The sequence below is a fragment of the Nyctereutes procyonoides genome, unplaced genomic scaffold, assembly GCF_905146905.1.
Source record: "Nyctereutes procyonoides isolate TBG_1078 unplaced genomic scaffold, NYPRO_anot_genome, whole genome shotgun sequence".
Classification (NCBI taxonomy): domain Eukaryota; kingdom Metazoa; phylum Chordata; class Mammalia; order Carnivora; family Canidae; genus Nyctereutes; species Nyctereutes procyonoides.
In genome coordinates this window covers 19,313,586-19,328,373 of record NW_026575042.1, presented here as the reverse complement: position 1 = coordinate 19,328,373, position 14,788 = coordinate 19,313,586, and positions in this window count along the sequence as shown.

Below are 14,788 nucleotides of genomic sequence, written 5' to 3'. Positions count from 1 at the left end.
TTGGTCAGTTTTAAAGTCATTTCTGAGTTCTCAATAGATAATCCCCCACTTTATCGTCTGTATCTGGAGCAGATGGCTTCCACCACACCAGTCTTGGGATGCCAGTACAGATTACATCTAGAATCCAACTATTCTCTTCTCCTCATGCTACTGGCTCAGCCCAGGAAGCCATCATTTTTTGCCTGGATGATTGCAGCTGCATCCTAACTTTATAAATGGACTTGCTGAGGGATCCCTGGATGGCTCAGCAGTTTAGTGTCTGCCTTCGGCCCAGGGCGTGGTCCTGGAGACCCAGGATTGAGTCCCGCGTTGGGCTCCCTGCATGGAGCCTGCTTCTCTCTATGTCTCTGCCCCTCTCTCTGTGTGTGTCTCATGAATAAATAAATAAAATCTTAAAAAAAGAACTCTTAAATAAATGAACTTGCTAATTAAGCTTTTCACTCTCTTTTATCCATTGAAAACAGTTGCTGAGGTGATCTTCTAAATGGAAGTTAGATCAGCTACCCCTCTACTCAGAGCTGAAGTGGGATTGCGTCTCATTCAGAGTAAAACCCAGTGAAAAGACAAGCCACAAACTAGGAGGACATGTTTGCATATCATATGTCAGATAAATGACTTGTATCCAGAATACATAAAGAATTCTCTGAATTTTGTCATAGGAAAAACAATCCAGTAAAAAGAGGCAAAAGGCTTGGACAGTTCACCAAAGAAGATATAGAGATAGCAAGTAAGCATATGAAAAGAAGCTCAAGATCATTCATCATTATAGAAATGAGAATTAAAACTGCAATATGATACCACTCAATACCCCTCAAAAATCTGGGTGACCATCCACAGCGTCAGCAAAGATATGGAGCAATTGGAACTCTCATACACTGCTGGTAAGGGTGTAAACAGATACAGATTTTGAGAAATCACTGGGCAATTTCTCCAAAAATTAAACTTGTATCTATGCTTTGACTCAGGCATTCCACTTTTAGTTATTACCCAAGAGAAATAAAAATGTATGCCTACATGAAAACTTGGACATGAATGTTCATAGCAGCTTTATTTGTACTTGTGAAAACCTGGAGGCAACAAAAATGTCTACCAAGAAGAGGATGGATAAACCAATTGCAGGTTATTCATGTGATAGATGCTACTTAGTATCAACAAAAAATAAACTATTGAAAGATATATAACAATATGGCTGAAATGCAAGATAGTTATGTTGGAAAAAAACATGCAAAAAAGAGATTGCATTGTATGATTTTATTTATACTACTTATCAAAAGTGCAAATTAATCTATAGTGGCAAAAAGTAAATCAATTGTTGCTTGGCTATGGGACAGGGCTCCCATACAGATCTCTTCTCTCTTCTGGGGCCCCAGAACCTGCCAGAACCACTGCCATGTGGTTGTTGCTGCTGCTGCCACCCATCTGGACCCAGCTGACTCTTGGACTCTGCCACCCATCTGGACCCAGCTGACTCTTGGGCCACCAAACAGCCCACACCGTCCCACTCAAACTGCTAGGTTCATGCCATGAACATGGGCCTGAGTGCACACTTGTACGAGCTACTACTCCACCACTACTGAATGTTTCCAGTGCCGACTGCTGTTGGGTGTATCTCCTCTGCTCATATGCATGCTATGTTATCCCATCTGACTTCTCTTACGAAACACAAGTTCAATGATAAAATGTTTTCAAGATGGTGATAGGAGAGCATTAAGTCCAGGATGGAGCCCTTCTTAACTATAGAAGTTGCACACCAATGAAGCCATTCTGGATTTTGTGATGTGAGGAAAATAGACTAATCACGCACTCTTGTATAAGAATCAACTAATGCACACATCCCAGAGCAAACCTGATATTATTTAGTCAGATGTACAGATTTAACTACCCAGTAGTTCTCCACTGCATATATAATCCAGAAAACATCTACTCTAGGTCCATAACAAAACGTGTGTGAGGATGCTTATTAAAACATTAAATATAGAAGTAGAGAATGGAAAGAAAGTGAGACATCCATAACCAATAAATGAATGAATGAATGGCAGTGGAAGCATGCTATGGAGCGATGAAAGGAAATGAGCTAGATCAATGGTTCTTACCCTGGCTACTCATTTGAAGAACTTTCCAAAATTCCTAATGCCTAAGCCCCTGTACCTAAATTAATTAGTCCCGGGTGGAGTTTGATATTTAAAAATTCCCCAGGTGAAAAAAAAATAAAATAAAAAAAAATAAAAATTCCCCAGGTGATTTTAGAGTTGAAAACCATTGAATAAGATGGTCATACAGCTATGTGCACACATATTTTAAAAATTAAATGCATCTTATTTATTTTACATTCTTTAAAAATTTAATGCAGGGTATTATAAATCAAGGACACAGATACAGACACAAACATATATATGTATATGTTTATGTGTGTGTATACACGCACACTCACACACACATGCACACACATCCCAAAAGATGTTTCTTTAGGATATACATATTAAGCAAGGTAGCATGATTGTCAGAGAGTGAGGATAATAAGGACATGTCTAGTATCAACGAAGGGAGTAAATGAGAAAGTAGATTTCTCCAAATTGATGATAATGGAATTTAATTCTCCGAATCTAGGTATAAAATAGGTAATAATAGTTACTAAGGACTGGCCATGCTCAAGGAATTTTGCTCTCTAAATACCTTAATCATATTATTTCATTTACTCCTCATGTGACTCTGTAACATAGGTGCTGTTTTATCTCCATTTCACCGATGAGGAAATGCAAGGCCAGGAAATGAAATAATGCATGCGGAATCACCAGGCTTCATGGCTGAGCTATGTGTGACCCCAGGCAGAGGGCGCTAGAGCTCTGCTCTTGACCATTGTGATTTACGCGTTTCCTAAGAAAGAAGGGAAAGAGGAAAGAGATTCCTCATTTTTTATTTACTGTCAAGTAAATCTTGAACAAACCAAGGTTAGGAAGTTAGCAACTCAAGGGTGAAAGTTGAAAAGTACGTGTTTAGGACAAAGGAAAAATGATGAGAAAATGGCACTAATCTGAGCATAGAATTATGACTAGAAAGACTAAAAATCAAAGAAGGATAAAAAAGGTAGAAAGTAGGGCAGCCTGGGTGGCTCAGTGGTTCAGCGATGTCTTCAGCCCAGGGCGTGATCCTGGAGACCAGGGATTGAGTCCCATGTTGGGCTCCCTGCATGGAGCTTGCTTCTCCCTCTGCCTGTGTCTCTGCCTCTCTCTCTCCGTCTCTCATGAATAAATAAATTAATTAATTTTAAGAAAGGTAGAAAGTAGACAAACTTGTTTGATAAGAATACCACAGAGATGATATGCCCTTCTCGGGTTATCATATAATGAAATGCATAATGTCAGTATGTTTTATTACTGGTGATGTGAGCCTTCCTCATTGGGGTTTGAGTAGTATCTGCTAGGTATCCCCACTGTAAAGTTTCTGTTTTGCCCTCTGTCTTTAATACTATTACTATTCCGAGGGAGACACATTACGATTTATGGAGATACCCTGCTTCTGATCAAATGTTCACCTGCTAATTTTAGTATTTGTCAGTGGACCTTGTCTATTACAGTATTTTCAGCTTTCTTGATTCCTTCTAAACTTAGTGATTGGAATTCTTCTGCAAAGAAGAGCTATTCCATTTATTTATTTATGTACGTACTTACTAGTTTACCTTCTGACATCAGTGCGGCCTTGTTGATATTTATTTTATTCTATAGGTTATATTACAATGCTATCATTTTTTGTTGTTGAACTTTGCTCAAATTATTTCAGCCATGGCCTATGAGAGTTCTTGCTGTTGCTTCCTGGGTCTTTTCTACATGCCATATCTTTTTATAAGCTGTTCCTTAATTTCTGACAAAGGTATGCCAGGCTCTTCTAGTATTTTCTGAACTCCACACCTGGAATCAGCTACATACTAAGGTGTTCTTGGATCATTTTATTTAGAAACCAAGATCTGAGAGCTATATATGTTCATTACTACTGTGGTGTAGCTAGTCCTAGGTCCTCTCAGCAGACAGACCTAGAATACGTGTGTGTGTACATACTAATCCATGAGTACACACACATTTATATTAATTTCAATACCTATCTGCATATATAATAATAATAATAAACATGAATTTATATGGATACTGCCCATTCTAATCCAGCAACACTGAGTTCACTTCAGCTTTCCCTGTTCCTAGTTTTAACTTCTTTCTCCAACAATAAGAAGCCTACAGTATTTTTAGTGATTTGTTCAACTCTGAAATATTCATAAAGTAGTTCCAGAATTCTCAGCCCATATCCTAGTTAGGAAGAAAAAAAATACTTCCTTGAATACAATAATCATGTTCAGTTCTTTTTGCATTTTACATTATAACATCTAGTTTGGCTTTTTTCACTTAGCACAAAAGATTCAAGATTCATTCAGGCTGTTTCATGTATCAATAATTTATTACCTCTTATCACTGTATATTGCTTATTCATTTTATGGATATACCATTCTGTTTATCCATTCATCACTTAAAGGATGTCAGGATTGTTTCTACTTTATGGCAATTATGAATAAAACTCCTGTAAACATTCACATATAAGTTTTTATGGAAAAGTATGTTTTTCTTTCTTTGGAGGAAATATCTAGAAGTAGATCTATTGGACTATTGGTAAGTACATGCTTAACATTTTAAGATATGGCCAAATTGTTCTCCAAAGTAGCTGTGACAATTTGCTTTCTCATCAATAGTACATCAGGGTCTGACTTATTCTACATTCTCGCCAGCATTTGGTTTCATAAGTATTTAAAATTCTGGCTACTTTAATATATATGTATCTCATTGTGATTTTTAATTTGCACTTCCCTAACATGATTAATGATATTAAGTATATTTTCATGTGTTCATGGCCCATTGTATATCTGACGTCTGTCCAGACCTTTTGTCCATTTTAAGTAGATTGTTTGATTTCTTTTTGTTGAGTTAAAAAAAATTCTAGGTGGAAGTTATTTGTCAGCAATGTGATTTGATTTGCAAATATTTTCTCTGTGATTTCTCTCTTTATTCTTTTAACAGTGCCTTTTGCTCAGCAAAACTATTGTTGAGAAGTACAAATTATTGGTTTTCAAAAAAATTTTTGACTCATGCTTTTGGTCGTCTATCTAAAGATCTTTTTGGATAGCTCAATATCAAAATTATTTTCTTATATGTATTCTTTAAGAAGTTTTTATAATTTTACTTTTCATATTTAGATCTATGACCTATTTTGAGTTAATTTTTTTTTTTAAGGAAAAAGGTATGGGTATAGGTTCATTTATTTGCATATGCATATCTACTTGATCCCATAATATTTGTTACAAAGATTATTTTTCCTACATTGAATTATCTTTGCACCTTTATTAAAAAAAACCAGTTGACTACATGGGTGTGGATTTATTTCTGGGCTCTCTGTTCTTTTATATTGATCTCATGTCTATTCCTCCTGCCAATACCACACTGTCTTGAACATTGTATATTTGTAAGTCTTAAATCAGATAGTGTGAGTCCTCCAAATTTCTTTTTCAGAATTGTTTTGACTATTCCATTATTGTCCAAGGACTTAATTTTGTATGATTTTAATTCCTTTAAATTTGTTAAGACTTGCTTATGACACAGAATATGGTCTGTCTTGAAGAATTGTTCATGTACACTTGAAAATAATGTACCTTCTGTTGTTGGATCAAGTGTTCTGTAAATATCAATTAGGTCAGATTGGCTTGTAGAGTTATTTGGCTCTTTACGTCATTAAGTTTCTGGCTACTTGTACTAAAAGAAGAGGGTTACAATAGTTAATTATTATCGTGGGCTTGAATATTTTTACAAACCAGAAATTAAGAAATATTTTGCTTTATGCATGTTGAACTCTGTTGTTAAGGAATTGTTATGCTTCTTGGAGAACTGACTTCTTTATCCTTTTATAACATTTGCCCTGGATAATCTTACTTGTTTTGAAGTATACTTTGTCTAATAGTAATGTAGCCACTGCAGCTTTCTTGTGCTTAGCATTTGCATGTTTTATCTTTGCCCATACTTTTACTTTTAACTTATCTGTATCTTTACAGTGGATTTCTTGAGACAGCATGCAGTTGGAACTTGCTTTTCTACCAATCTGACAATATCTTTTATTTAATGTATGTGTTTAGACTATTAACATTTAATGTAGTCATTAATGTGATTGGTTTAAAATTGATCTTCTTGATATCTGTTATTGATTTATTCCATCTGTTCTTTGTTTCTCTTTTTTTCTCCTATTTCTCTGCCTTTTCTTAGGTTAGGTAAGCATTTATTATTATTCTATTTCATTCTAACTCTTAACTTACTATTTATACATTATGTTAAATGTTTCAGGGGTTTCTGAAGGGTTTGCAAGGTACAACTTTAATCAGTATCTACCTTGAAATACCATTATACTACCTAATGCTTAATTAAGGACTTTAAGATCCTTAAATAGTAGATTCCAAATTCCTCCCTCTCAAACTTTAAGACTTATGTTTGCTATAAACATGCAATACATTGCTATTTTGTTCATTTCATATTTTAAATGAGTGGACAAATTTAACAGAAGGCAAGTTCATTACATATTTCTAATCCTAAAATTCTTTTTTACTGGAGCAAATAACAACTAGTAAAATGGCTTACTATTAATGAAAACATTAGCAAACATTGTAAAATTGTAAATGGGAATCATATCTATTAATGATAATGGATTGCAGTAGGGTTAGAAAATATAAAATATAGAAGTTTTAGAAATTTTTAAAATTTATTTATGAATGCACATATTTTATAAATTTTATGTCAGTTATCTTTTATATTATTACCTGAAGCTAATACATAAATTATATATGAAAGAACCTGTTGAAAAATGGCCCTTTTTGACTTTTAATAATTATAAGACAGAAAATAAATTCCTAGACCCTTGTTTTTCATTTTTTTTAACAATTTTATTTTTTTATTCATGAGAGACAGAGAGAAGCAGAGACATAGGCAGAGAGAGAAGTGGGCTCCCTGCAGGGAACGCAATATGCGACTCGATCTCAGAGTCCTAGGATCATTACCTGAGCCAAAGGCGGACGCTCAACCACTGAGCCACCCAGGAGCTCTAGACCCTTGTTTTGAACTGAAGCATTAAGACCTAGTGATGCATTAAGAATTCTCCATTCTTGGGAAGTTAAATTTTCTATTGAGCAACATTCTCAATAGAAAATAGAATGAAGAGTAATAGAATGAAGTAGGGAGGGACAAGATTGAGAACAGCCCAAGGCTGGCTATAATTATGGAAATAAGTAAATGATGGGAAATATTTTCACTTTTTAGTTCTTATCAGAGATTCGTTGTATTTGGATATAAAACATGGTAACTATCCCATCATAAATTCAAAGCTATAGTTAGATCAACATATAAAAACTACTTCAAAAAAATAAAAACTATTCAAAATGAAATTATTTTATCATTTTGAGTTCTTTATTTCCTTTATAGAAAAATAAATGCCAGTTGGACTGCAAAATATAGAGGATTATCTTTTCTCTTTATAAGAGGTAGCAATGTGATTATTATTTTATGGGGCATTTGATTTGGGGATTGAGAGAGTGGTCTTATTAATACCAGACTTCCCTGGTCAATAATCTTACGACTATGGAATATATGTGGGGTTTTTTTTTAAGATTTTATTTATTTATTTGAGAGAGAGAGAGAAAATGAGCATGAGTGGGCAAGGAGCAAAGGGAGAAGGAGAAGCAGACTCCCCAATAAGCAGGGAGCCCAACATGGGGCTTGATCCAGTGACTCCAGGATCATGATCTGAGCCAAAGGTAACTGCCTAACCCACTGGACCACCCAAGTGTCCCTGGAATATATGTTTTATGTATAATTTATATTTCAAAAGGATTTTATATATATTTTATATATTTATTTTTATATATTTATTCATTTATATACACTTATATACATAAAATCCTTTTTTATTCATATTATTGAATGTTCTGTTCTTTTTCAAATTTTTTATTCTATTTTTATCTTTGTATTTTTTTCAGTTTCAAAAGCTTGGATAATTTGTAATGACATGTCTTCCACTGATTCTTTCACAGACTATGTTAAGACTGCTCATGAACCTATTAGTTTCATTCTTCATCTCTGTTACTGTGCTTTTCATTACTAGTATTTCCATTTAATAATATATTATAGTTTTTGAATCTCTACTGAAATTCCTCATCTGATCATGTATGTAGGTGTTCTTCCTATTCCATTATATCCTTCAGCAGACTAATCATAATTAATATCAATCATATCATTTGACATATTAATCATAAAGCCCACCTCTCAGTTTCAACATTAGTGTCATTTCTAAGTCTGGTTCTGTTGATTGCTTTGTCTCTTGGCAATGTGCTGTTTTGTCCTGCCCCCCCCCCTTTTTCTTTGCTTTGAAAATAGCACATCTTTTGCTGAACAGTGGAGAAAGAGATAAATAGTTTTTATACCTGCAATTGGGCATTATGCCTTTCCTTCTGCAAGGCCTTTTTTCTTTACCCTTCTAGTCCTTCATATCCATATTCAAATTAATCCAGCCAAGAGTTGAAATGTATTCCAGGTTTGTTACTATGGTTACTCACAGTGCTCCACTCCACAGTGCTTCAAATTCCTGTAGTGATACTTTGTTTTAGGTAGGGGCTGGCTGGCCAGTAGGTATTACTTAATACCTGCTTCATCCTCAGCTTCGGTTCTTCCTTTTGCATTGTGCCTCAGACAATGTCTGTCTCCATAATCTTTGAACTACTCCAACAGTATTCTTTTGTTGCTTTTTAACATATATTCGTTAGTCTCTGTTCTGGCTGAGTCTTGGTCATAGCAGGTGGTGTGTCTGCTGATCTCAGGTGGAGCCCTTAACTGTAGTTCTAGGTCCAGCTCCTATTTCTGATCGTTCCCTAAGGGTAGAATATTTTGTTTTCTTTTCCTTTTCCTTTCCTAGGCTACAGTGGGTTTTCACCATTGCCCTCAGGGTGAGAGTGTTGGCTTTTCTTCACCTCATAGATTATAGGGTTTTTTTTCCACAGGAGATACAATGAGAGGTTTTGTGCTTCTTCCACAGTGACTGTTGTTTCCTCTCCTAGGCCTCTCTTGGGACTCTCCCAAGTCCTTCTTGTGAGATCAAGATAGAGTCTACAGACGAAATCTTGAAAAAAGGAGAAACTCTTCTCCTTTATATCTCCATATTTTATAGCTCCACAGTTTTCTCACCAGCCTACTTAGCCTCTACCAATCCATAAATTATTCTAGATTAATCATTCTTACCACTATCCACACGCATCTGCTCAGGTAAACAAGTACTAATGTCCCACATCTCCCTCCATGCATCTGTCTCTCATTAGATTTCATCTAATTGGCTTCCAGAAACATTGGCTTTCTGATATGTTCAATAAAAGTCATGAACTTGCAGTTTGTTTGACTTTTTAATTTTATTGTTGTTGTAAGTTTGGGAGTATAGATATTCCCAGATTTCTACACCTAAGTGGACACTGGAAGTTTCTTGACTCCTTTGAGATAATTTCTAAAGTTAGGTTCAGAGTAGGATAGGTAGAGACACTGGGAAGATAGCATTTTTAACTTTGGAGAATGAGTTTCTACAGAGCTAGAAGAATAGGGCCACAGCTCTACTTTTTTTTTTTTTTTTAATTATAAGGTTACACAGGCAAGTGGGTTTTTTTTTTTGTCCTTTGAATATAAATCGTTGTAAGATGTATTCCACTGCACCATTGTGAAAAGAAGAGAGTAAAACTAACCAAAATTTTTGCTTAATATAGGAAAGCAGAGAAAAAGTTCTTGAAAAAGTGAATCCCTCACTTTATCTAAAAAATACCAAATGTTGAGATGTCCTTGGTTTTGCCTTGTACCTACCATTATTTATATTCTACTTGGGTGACCCAATCACAGCAAAATTATTACTGAGTAATGTAAAGTTTCATGTTGATTTCAAAAAGGAGAAAGGATTTTCCTTGTATATTAAAATTATATTTACATTACATTGCTCAGTCTGCACAAATCCCAAGAGACAACTGTCTTTCATGGTTCCTCTTGTTTCCTAAATTTTCTTTAAACAATGTTTATTACCTTCCCTATTAAGTGGAATGATTCTGTTCTGCTTTCATATGTGTGAAGCCCACTGACCACAGTGCTCAACAGTTAAAAGCCCTTCTCTCCACTTTTGGAGACATTTTCTTGACCATATATTGCCTCCAGTATGACTTTTGGGTTTTCTTTCCACTTTAGGTGATTCATTAAAGGATCTCTTCCACATACACACGGCATTTTCCCTGAGAAATGTTTCCCTGAGAAAAGTTCTGGATAATAGTTCTATCCATATTATTACAGATATGTGCCAAGAATTGAGAATTTTAAAAGAAATAAAATAGACTTATTTTATTATCCACAGGGTCTGGCTTACATAAATGGGGGAAATATCCTCTCCTACATGGTATGCATATATGAACATCTGGCTCAATATCAAGGCCACCTGTTGGAGGTATAAGGAACTGATCTGTGTGTGCTGGTTTGATGAGTATCACAGATTCAGATTCACACATGACGTGTACGACCTAACAGATGGAACAGATTAGTTTAAAATTTGTCTTCATTGCCATCATCTTCCTAGGAGATGATTTCCTTTCAAAAACTTTCATATCAATGCACAGCTATCAGAACCACCCACACACGCACACACATCCCACCTTTTCTCAACAGTTTTCAGTTTTGAGGGTCCTTTGTACTCTTTTGTACAAAGTTCTTTGTGCTCTAAGGAAGAAAATTGTTACAAATACACAAGGTAAAAGTATCTTAGTAAAATGTAAGGATTGACATTCAAGATTTAACAGCCTTTCCTTCCTCTAACATCTTGCAAAAAAATATAACACTGCATCATTGGCCCAATGACATACCCCAAAGCATTTGAATTTTTTAAAGAAGATTTTAGAATAAAAGAAAGTCATTCTGTATCATCACTTGGGATTGTGGTATTTAAAGGTCATCAGAAAAGCATCTTCCTGACACATAACATCAATGGCAACCTCTTGGTATATGAGCTGAGGATAATATGTTGTTAAAAGCATTGTGTGACAAATGGAAATAAGAATGTTTGTCGTCAAATATTTTCTGCTGCTTGTACAAATAGAAAAGATAAGGTTCATGGTATTTATTCTTCTGTCTCCTAGTATATGTGAACATTCCTATCAGAATTTTATCTTTATAGAGGTATTTCCTGTAAAGATATAATAACCTTGAGTGGAGTTTTTAACCACTGGTTAGGTAAATTTTCATGTTTGTGACTGTCAGAAATAATAATGAACTATACTTCTGGCACTAGGATGGCAAAGAAAAAGATTTAAAAATTAAAAAAAAAAAAGAAGCTGCATGGCATCACATGTCATTAGATAGGCCTTTCCATAGGCTTCTGGATGATATGACATTACCTTTATAAAATAATCTGTAAGCAGTTTTATTTTTGTGAAATGATAAATGATAGAAATGTTTAGATGATCTTTAAATATGAATATGCACTTTAGAAACGTATCAAAGGGGCAGTTGCTATAGAAATTAGGATAAATTAAATGAAAAATAGTTTCAGTGTTCAGGTTCACTTCCTCTTCATCTTGCTTAGATTCCAAAATTCTCATTATAATCTTTTCTTTAACATCCTGAACTCCCCTATTCCCTCCTCTCTTTATTGTAGTTAACTGTTAATACCTCAGCCTTTGTTGAGCCCAAGCTCACATCCAAACTGACTCATCTGAATACTGCTAAAAAAAAAAAAAAGTACACAACTCATCTGACTGATTTCGACTTATGTCAATGACCATAAAGTTTTAATAGGCACTCAAATAAAAAAAATAACAGAAAAACAAAACTATTAATAATGTGTAAAATAAAAAATAAACTCATACTTTTCTCATATACTAAGAAATCTGGAGGCAAGTAGCTGCAGGTTAATTCCAGACTCAGCAATGTCAAGGTGCTAGGTTGATCATTGTCCAGAACTGGATTCATGCACATTCTTGACCAGGGACTAGGTGCACCTTCCCTGAAATCAAGTCTTCTCTTTCTAATTCCTGAATATAAAGGAATGTTCTGTTAGCAAAGATGAAGTATATAGCAATAACTTACATGGAGAAACATCATCAGAGAAAACAGTTTCTGGTGTAAATACATTATAGTTCTTTCTTTGTAGGACATACAGACATATACACTCTCATTTTCAGACTCACAGTAACTAAGTTTGGGAGTGTATAATAGCCATAGCAGGAAATAAGAATAAGGAATGCTGAGAAATTGTGACAATCTGTACTAATCAGCATCTACCTGTGCTAGATGCTATAGGAAATGTGGAGAAATTCTTTCATAGAATTTGAATCTAGAGAATCATCTTTAAAAGTAATCTTATAGTTCATGAATTTAAATATTACCTTAGCTATTTTTCCTTTAAAATGTGTGAAATTCATTTATGATAAAATCCATTGATTTTTAATCAAGTTTAACTAGTTGATTTAAAGTGTAATTAATAGACAAATATATAAGAGTTCCAGTTAAACCCCCGTGAATGCATTTACTAATTATTAGTGCCTTTTGTAGACAATAGCTAACATCTAACCACTTGCTATAATGTATATATTGTTTTATCTATCTAATGTAATATTAAGACTATATGATACTTCGTTAAAATTGATGATAGCTGGAAAAGACAGCAGACTCTCATTTCAGTAATGAGAATTACTCATCCATATTTAGTGGCAAGTGAATTTTCACTGGCACCAGTCTTTGCTAAGTATCTCCCATGTTACCACCTGTTATCAAATTAAAGCTATGTCTAAAGCAAATGCTAATTTTATAAAAGGAACCTCAGGTAAAGGGAACAGAATAGGTACAAGCGTGGTATCAAAGTGCATTGCTTGTTCTGAATTCTTACAATAAGTGAATATCAAATAAATGTTACTCCCTCTCTTGACAAAGATTTGTAACCCATAATTACATTGATACATGTGCTATGTCAGGGGCAGCAGTGAAATTCATAGTATTTTTATGTGAAATGCACTGTTTTATTGCATTAATTCACATTTAATGTGTACACAGTAATAACCATAAAGTATGATAACCAAAGTTATATATTTTCTTCAGAACATTCATTTAGAGAGCTTTCAAAAGAGTCTGAGGAAATTAAAATATCAGTCAGTTTACCTGCAGGATATAGAGCAAAAGCAGAAAGCAGTATAATATCTTTTATAAGCCACCTGTTCCTCCCCATATAATGTTCTTACTTCTGGCTGATAAAATACAATAGTCATAACTCTGTACATATTTTTTTAACTATGGTACACAAAACAAAGGTTTCTGGAGTGAAGGAAAATATACTTCCATCAGTAAAATTGCATTACTCACATGATTATAAGCAGGAGGCTTGGAAGTAAGAGAAAACAGTGAAAGCAGAAATCCCAAAGCCCTTTCTTGGTAATGGGCCACAGAAAGATGACGTCCATAAAAACATGAAATCTCTTATAAGAGGTAGTAGAAACCCAGGGAGTGTTGAGAAATAACAAATGAGCAGGCATCCAGAAAACAGAACAAGAATGAAAAATCTTGGGGCCATATCGAGGGCCAGAAAAATAAAACAACACAGCAGGGTATAATGTTCTAAAATCTGTGAAAGAAGAAACCAAGTAAAGCCAATTTAAACTGGGTGAACACAAAATGGTTTCAGAAATACAGGAGGCTGCCTCTGCCTTTTTTTTTTCTTAATCTTCTAATACTTGAATATTCTTGCTGTCTATTACTCTGCTCTGGTATACAGAAGGTTGATTATTCCAAATTAAGGCATACTTTAAGACCCAGTTTATATCCTATATCCTTCAAGTCATGACAACTACAACGCCTATGGATTCTTCCCATAGTTGAATTCCTAGTATGTTCATATTATTTATACAGCCTGTTCATTAATTCATTCTTTCAATCACTCAACATTTTTTAAAGATTTTATTTATTTGAGAGAGAGAGAGAGAGAGTGAGAACAGAACATGAGCAGGGTGAGGATCAGAGGGAGAAGTAGACTCCCCATTGAGCAGGAAGCCTGATGTGATGCTTGATCCCAGGATTCCAGGATTATGACCTGAGCTAAAGGCAGACACCCAACCACTGAGCCACCCAGGTGCCCCTCAGTCATTTAACATTTTAAGAAGTATTTTCCATGAGTCAAATGTGGCTTCAGTTTATCACCAAATCATGTTTTATCTAAGACATGGATAGTAGTAAAATACATGTAGTTGGATATTTTTGTCATTGCTTAAAGTAGTTTTTAAAACACAAATCATGCACACATAATTTTTTAAAATTTAACCAAAAAGAAGGAGTAAATCCTCTTTCTTCACTGCAACCTTAGTCTCTCTCATCAAAACAATCAGTTATTATTTTCCTGAGTGTCCATTTAGAAAACAGAATATACATACTGGTTTATGCTTTTCTAAGACTATATTTAAAAATCTAAAGAAATGGGAGATAAATATATATTCATACACACACATGCACATTCATATGCTGTTCTGCATACTGCATTTTTCTCTTAACTCTCTGTGTATGAGTTGACTGACTTTAAGCCATCATGCACATCTTATGAGTTGATCTTCATCATCAAACCCATCTCCTCTCCTTCCTGGAGTCACAGCCAGACTACATTTCCAAAACTCCCTAGGGGTTAAGAGTGGCCATCTGAGTGAGTTCTGGCCAGTGGAATGTGAGTT